Genomic DNA, 7,259 nt, shown 5'->3' on the forward strand with positions numbered 1-7,259 from the left:
AGATGGAAAGATGATGGTGTTCTCATATGATTATATAGTGTTATACATTTGTGTTCGCAGGTAATTATTAGTTGTAGTTAATTGGATTAAGAAAATAATGAGTTAAACTTCGGGACGAAGTTTATTTTTAGGAGGGCAGAATGTAACATTTCGTATTTGTTATGTTTAATTGATGTGTCGAAAGTATGCGTTAACAGTGTTAGAAATGCGTGACGTCCGTAAGTACAATATACAATACCTTTCTGTTGTTGAGTATGGGAGCGAACTTCGGGACGAAGTTCATTTTAAGGGGGAAGAGCGTAATACCCGTATTTTATATTACTATTTAAGTTGGGTAATTTGTTGAGTCGGTAATTATGGCAATTTATTTTATTTAACTCGCATTGTATCGGTCCTAGTTAATTAACACGGGTTTGTACGGAAATTGAAATCGACCCATTTGGGCTGGTTAAGTTGGGTAATTTGTTGAGTCGGTAATTATGGCAATTTATTTTATTTAACTCGCATTGTATCGGTCCTAGTTAATTAACACGGGTTTGTACGGAAATTGAAATCGACCCATTTGAGCTGGCCCAATTAAATGACCAGCCCAAATTATACTTAATTAATAATAATACTCTAACTTTAATTAAAATAATAAACTAACTTTAATTAAAATAGTAAACTAACTTTAATTAAAATAATAAGTATACTTTAATTAAAATAATAAACTAACTAGCCTATACCCATCACTACCTCTCGTCATGAACAACACACCCCATACCCTACCTTAATTATATTATAGTAGCTACTTTAAGTAAAATAATATGCAAACACTCCCTACAAATACCATCACCAACCGGCATAATGAACACACACACACACTTACAGCCTTTCCTTTCTCGAGATCCAATCGCACCTTTTCACGCATTTCGAGGGAGCGAAAGTGAGCGTGGGCCTTGACAGTGCAGCAAGGGTTAAAGTAGGGTGGTTGTCAGCGTGGTAAGGCGGCCCTAGGTGGTGGTTTTCGTGGCAGTTTGGGTAAGCACTCGACCCTTCCTCTGTTTTTCTTCTTGTTGTCGGGTTTCGTTGCGGGTATTTGCGTGTCTATTATAGGTGTTTCTGGTGGTGGTTGTCGGGGTAAGGTAAATGGGTGGTCAGGGTAGAGTGTAAGGGTGGTGGTTAGGGCGGTTATAGGTGGTGGTTGTGGCTGGAATAGGCGGCTTTGACAGGGGTAGTCAATCACGTCTTTTTATGTTTTTCAGACGGGTTTAGGTGTTTAGTTTTGGGGTGGAGCCACCGTGGACTCGGGGGAGGTCGAAATGGTGGCTCCATGTTGTCGGGGTTCGTGGGCTGGTGGCGACCAGGTCTGTGGTGGTTGGCAAGGGAATAGTTGTTGGCTGCGGTGGTGGTGAAGGGAGAACAGAGGGTGTTTGGTGGTGTTGCACGGTGAACCACGTCAGTTGCCAGCCCTGGTTCGACTCGCCGGCGGCAGTCGACCAGGCTGGTGGTGGTTGGTTGTGGTGGGGTCGAAGTGGGGGACATGGCTGGTGGTAGTCGTGGTGGTGTGAGTGGCGTACGGTGAGGGTGAGTGAGTGTAAAGGGGACGGGTTGTTTAATGCGGGTATTCGAATTGTTTCGAAGCGGGTTTGCATAGTTTAATCGTATAATTCTTTAGTCGGTCGTGTCTTAATTAATTAATGTAGTTTCCGTAACATGTAAATAATTTAATCAATTTAACTTCCGAGTTAATAATTAGAATCCGTCGATATATCGTATTAATTAATTAATGTAGTTTCCGTAACATGTAAATAATTTAATCAATTTAACTTCCGAGTTAATAATTAGAATCCGTCGATATATCGTATTAATTAATTAATGTAGTTTCCGTAACATTTAAGTAATTTAATCAATTTAACTTCCGAGTTATTTAAATAATTGGAGACGGGTGTTGAATTGTTCAAATGGTTGATTCGGGTACTTAATCGTATAATTCGTTTAAACCTCCAATTATCGTTTTGATCTAAGTTCCGAGTTATTTAAAATAAAATAATAATTAATAATAAGTAATTAATTAAAGACGGATTTTGAGTCGGGTTTGTTAAAAGAGGAAAATTACTATATCGGGAAAGCTTCCATTTTAAGAAATTCTACTTTAATAACTTCTATTTTGGGAAGTTGGGTCAAATACTAATCGGGTTATTTTAGCTATCAATTGGGCATAAGTTGGTGTCGGGATTGTATTTCGGGGAAAACTTCTATTTCGGGAGATATCTATATTTAGCAATTAGTAATTATAAATATTATAATTGTTTTAGGTGACGGATTCGTGAAGGATCGATAATCAGATTCGTTGCTTTATTTCTGGACTTCTTAACTGCTTAATTGGATTTGCTGGCACTATGAGGTAGGGAAATACACTTGACTGATTATCGTTGTTGTTGAATTGTGTTGACTTGTTTCATGGCTGTTGAATTACGTTATCATTTATATTCGGGAAGGTGATTGATTGATTTGATCGTATTGAGTATGATATCACAACATCGGGTAACTGGCATGATTTTATGATTTATCAGTTCCATATATATATATATATAATGTGTTGCATCAGTTCTTTTGAGCATTCATATGCATTGGAGTTGGAGGATGATGTGGTGATGACGATATTGAGATACGATGTGATGTTGTGATAAGGCCCAGGCGGGTTCTGCAGGACTTGACCTGGTGTCCTCGGTATTGAGTGGCGAGATCGACTTCGGTCGATATATATAGTCTACCGGGGATCGGTATGGCTGGGCGTTTCGGGTTATGAGATGTGTGTGATGAGATGAGATGGAGATGGAGGTGACGGAGTATCATGCATATCATATTTTATTGTTTTATTGTTTTCTCTACTCAACCTCGCGGTTGACCCTGTGTATTCGTGAACACCTGTGACGACCCAAATATTGGCGAGCAGACTTGACAGGTTTAAGAGATAGGACGGGAGCTTGATGGGCGTGAGACACTGGATCAGACGACCTAGTAGCTAGATCATCATCTAGAAGACTTCACTTTTATTTACGTCAGTTCTTGTAATTTGGGTTGAAAAGAGTAATTGTAATAATTAAGTTAAAATTTTACATAAATTGCCGTGGAGTTTAATTTGTTATTCACTACCTCGGGAAACCGAGATGGTAACAGTCCGTTTTATTAGGGAATGTCTTGACGAGGACTTCTTTAATAAACCGGGGTGTTACAATAACTTTCATATATTTTCAAAAAAACAAAACCCGTGTTTTAGAGCAAAAACCGTTTTGATATTTTTCGAAAAAGGTCGTGTAATTTATAAACTTGTGCATTCGTTCTTATTGTTATCGTTATAAGACAATAGTGCTTATTTGATTTCTTACTCGTTCATTAACGTGAACTTTTAGTATAATCATTAGTGCTTTCTTATTAGCGTAAGTTAGTCACTCGAGTATTTAACGGTACTCATTGAGTTACAGCTAGAGTTAGTTGTATGAGTTGGGTTAGTAAATTTATAATCCGTAGAAAGGTACTAAATTTATTAATCGAGAATAGTGGACGTAGGTTTCGATTTGTGAAACTGAACCACTTCAAAAATCGTGTGTCTCCTTCTCTTTCGGTCGTTTGTTTACTTTGTTCATACTTGATCATTAGTTAATTAGTTAAAGTTTAATCAATAAACTTTAAATAATTAATTATATTCATACAATCGAAAAAGCTTTAAAAGTTTTAAATCCCCAATTCACCTCCCCCCTCTTGAGTATTTTGGATCTATAGACTCTTCAGTAGAAAATAATTTGCCTTGGAATAGTAGACCTGTTAAAAGGGGCGAACAAGCGGGTTACGAGTCGAGTAACTTCGGGTCAAGTGTATTTTGAGTCGGACAACATACAAGCCGAGAGTCTATACAAGTTTCAGATGAAAAAACGGATTGAACAACTGTTTTATGGCATTTTAACAACAATTTTTTTACTACATAATTTCTATCTTATATAATTTGTCTCCTCTAGCTCATCTTAAGTGCCACCAGTCTCACCACCACCGTCATCATTATCATTATCTTCACTAACTCTTAGGGGTCGCCTGGTATGGCTGTAATGGGCCTGAAAATGTAAGGGGGAAATATTCTGGCTCATTTTCATAAGTTTGGTATAGAAGTAACTGTTCAGGTCCAGTAACAATTACTCCCTGCAAGAGGTAATAGATTACCCACCTACCACCTCCGTAACAATTACTGGAGAAATATTTTTCTCTCTCTCTTCAGTTCATCAACACATTTACAGAGGCATATTTTCTTCTCTCTCCTCATTTCAATGTAATTATTTGTCAAATTTGATGTATTTTTTTATAATTTACACACTATTAATTGCTCTTACCCATTATTTTAGAGAATTTTATCATCAATTTGTTAATACTCATGTAAAATCGATTCAAATGAAGTTAATTAAATTGATACCTACCAATTTAAGTCGTAGGTTTTTTTTTTTTGGTTTATATATTTAATTTTTGTTGAGATTTCATGATGTTAATTTCAATTGAAATTTCTCATAGGTATTTTTTTCTAGTGGAATTTGATTTGGGAGTTTCAATTGGATTTGTGACGATATGTTGTTTTTGAAGATTTTATTCGTGTATTTGGGAGCGGTTCGATAAATTTGTGTTCATATGCTTGATTTGAGTTGCAGCTACGACTCGTAATCATTCCTTTCACATGCCAAACCATGTATCCATGAAAAATCCCCCCCAGTAATAGCTTCGCCTGTAATCATTCCCCCATCAAAATCTCCCCCTATAAAGTTCCTTGGATTCCAGGCGACCCCTTAATGTACAAAAGTGAGGCTAAAATAAGACGACAATGATGAGTTGGCATGCGGATCGTGGTCAGTAGGTGGCATGTGGTTCAAGATCATAAGGTGGCTATGTTGACTTGACTGCCACGCGGTTATTCAATATGATAAGGTGAAACTGTGAAAGTGATGACGTGACATGTGTATTTGCATGATGCAATAAGAGTGATGGCTTTGGATGACACGCGTTTTTGAGATGATGATGTTATAGTGATAACGTGACTTATAAACATATTTTTTTATCGGAATTTTAAAATACCTATTTGACACTGTGCACTTAATTAAAGAAATATATGTTGTCTTGATCCAACGAGTCAACCTGCTATGTGTCGCTATCATTTTCGCTAAAGCCTCTAACCAGAGTTGTAGAATTATTAAGTCTACTTTAAATTCCGTGGAAAATTTCTAGTATTATCAAGGATGTGAAATTAGACCTTCATTTTTTTCGATGAAGTGATAATTAAACATTGCTTTCGTGAAGCCAACAAGGTTGCTGACTTCATGGCTTTTGTTGGACATTCATGTCCAACTCTTTCGATGTGGTTTGATAGCCGGTGGCTTCAACTTACCTCCCTCATTCGAAAGGATGAGATAGGTTGGTCTTACCCTAGAGGATCAACCTAGTTTTCTTACCTAATCAAAAAAAAAAAAAAAAAAGTCTATTTTAGATAAATTTTGCACGATTTTCGGACAATTTGTTAATTTTGACAAATCTACTTTTCAATGCACTAGAAATATTGAGCGTTCTCTTCGTGAATCCTTTAGAGACATTCTTCACATGAACGTGGAAGCTCATTTTGGGTAAGTATTTAGGATGTCCTTTAATTGTTAGCAGAGTGACTAAAAATACTTTCGAGAACATTATTCAATCTTCTTGCACTCAATTATCGAAATGGAAAGCGAATTCTCTATCTCAAGCAGGTAGATTAGTTCTTGTCAATGCTTATTTAGCCGCGAAGGGAACTTTTCAGATGCAAAGCTTCCTCCTCCCTTCATCGATCCATAATAGATTAGATAAAATTAATAGAGACTTTCTTTGGAATAAGAATCATTCCCAGCATTCTCCTAATTTGGTTGGTTGGCATAAAGTTTGTTTACCAAAGTCGGTTGGTGGTTTAAGAATTAAATTTTCTGAAGCAGCTAATAAAGCTTTGCAAATGAAACTTTTATGGAAAGTTCTTATGAATAAGGAAAGTATATGGGTCGAAGTGGTATCTAAAAAATACTTGAGAAATTGTTCACTATTTGATCATAAGCCTAATCCAACCTCTTCTTGGCAATGGCTTAAACTAATGAGTCTTCGGACTCTATTTAGAAAAGGATTGAGATGGCAGGTAGGTAATGGTAGCAACATTAAGTTTTGGTCTGATAATTGAGTTTTTTCACACCCACTTACAAGTAGTATGGTTGATGATGATAGTAACCGTGATCTTAATCTTTTGGTTAAAGATTTCATAACCTCAGACAAGCAATGAGATGTTGGTAAATTATCCAGTTTAGTGAATAACGATATTGTTAATCAGATTACTAACATTCCAGTGCCACATAATGATATTCCAGATACCCTAATTTGGAGGTTGTCCGTAGATTGAAATTTCTCTACTAAAACAGCAACTTGGTTAGCACAAGATTTGTTCGATCAAGCTCTTGACAAATGTGAATTTCAGTGGATTTGGAAATTGAATATTCCTCCTAAATTGAATTTTTTTATTTGGAAAGCCTGTGTTAACGGCTTTCCAACGAAAAGTAGACTTCTCAAGAGTCATATTGATGTCACACCTCATTGTGTTATGTGCAACAACCCTATTGAAAGTAAAGATCATTTCTTTTACGAATGTCCCTTGATTGGGTATGTCATCCAAGACCCGAACATTATGTGGGTAAATATCCGTATACTACCCTTAAATTGCAGGACTATAACGTAAATTTAAACATGCAATTTATAGTCATAAAACGATAAGAACAATGGAAACGATAAGTGTATAGAAATCAACCTCGGGTCCTTTAAATTGCGGCGTAAAGAACAGAAATCAAAGCAGATTTCCTCCTAATCGTTGCACCCAAGACTTTGTCCGAGATATGCCCTTGTGCTAGAACAGTGTTCTCCGATTGCCTTGCAATATAGGGAGAACTGTTGTGAGTTTTGTTGAGATGAGAGATCTCGGGTTTTTCAGAGAAGAATACTCTTCAAAACCCTAGTTTTTGTTTCAAAATAATGATTAGGTTTAACAGAAGGGGGAGGTCTCCTTTTGTTCTCCTTGTTCGGCCGAGAACCGTGACCCACAAGGGGAAGTGGGCTTCCACTTCCTCTTCGTTTTAACTCGAGGTCCGGTTCGTTAAATACTAAAATGTATATGACGGGTTTGTATTATAAACTGTTATCGGTTATCGGAATTTAATGCATCAGCTAATAATTCGGGTTAG

At 36.8% G+C, this 7,259-nt stretch overlaps 1 long non-coding RNA gene across 1 annotated transcript; it reads left to right on the plus strand.

Moving 5' to 3' along the window:
- The first annotated feature begins 1,935 nt into the window (after positions 1 to 1,935).
- Positions 1,936 to 3,123, plus strand: LOC141652108 (uncharacterized). The gene is made up of 2 exons (XR_012546974.1): positions 1,936 to 2,386; positions 2,939 to 3,123. It is a non-coding gene; the product is annotated as an uncharacterized LOC141652108 (long non-coding RNA).
- Positions 3,124 to 7,259: the final 4,136 nt, after the last annotated feature.

Source organism: Silene latifolia, chromosome 4 (assembly GCF_048544455.1).
Source record: "Silene latifolia isolate original U9 population chromosome 4, ASM4854445v1, whole genome shotgun sequence".
NCBI classification, from domain to species: Eukaryota; Viridiplantae; Streptophyta; class Magnoliopsida; order Caryophyllales; family Caryophyllaceae; genus Silene; species Silene latifolia.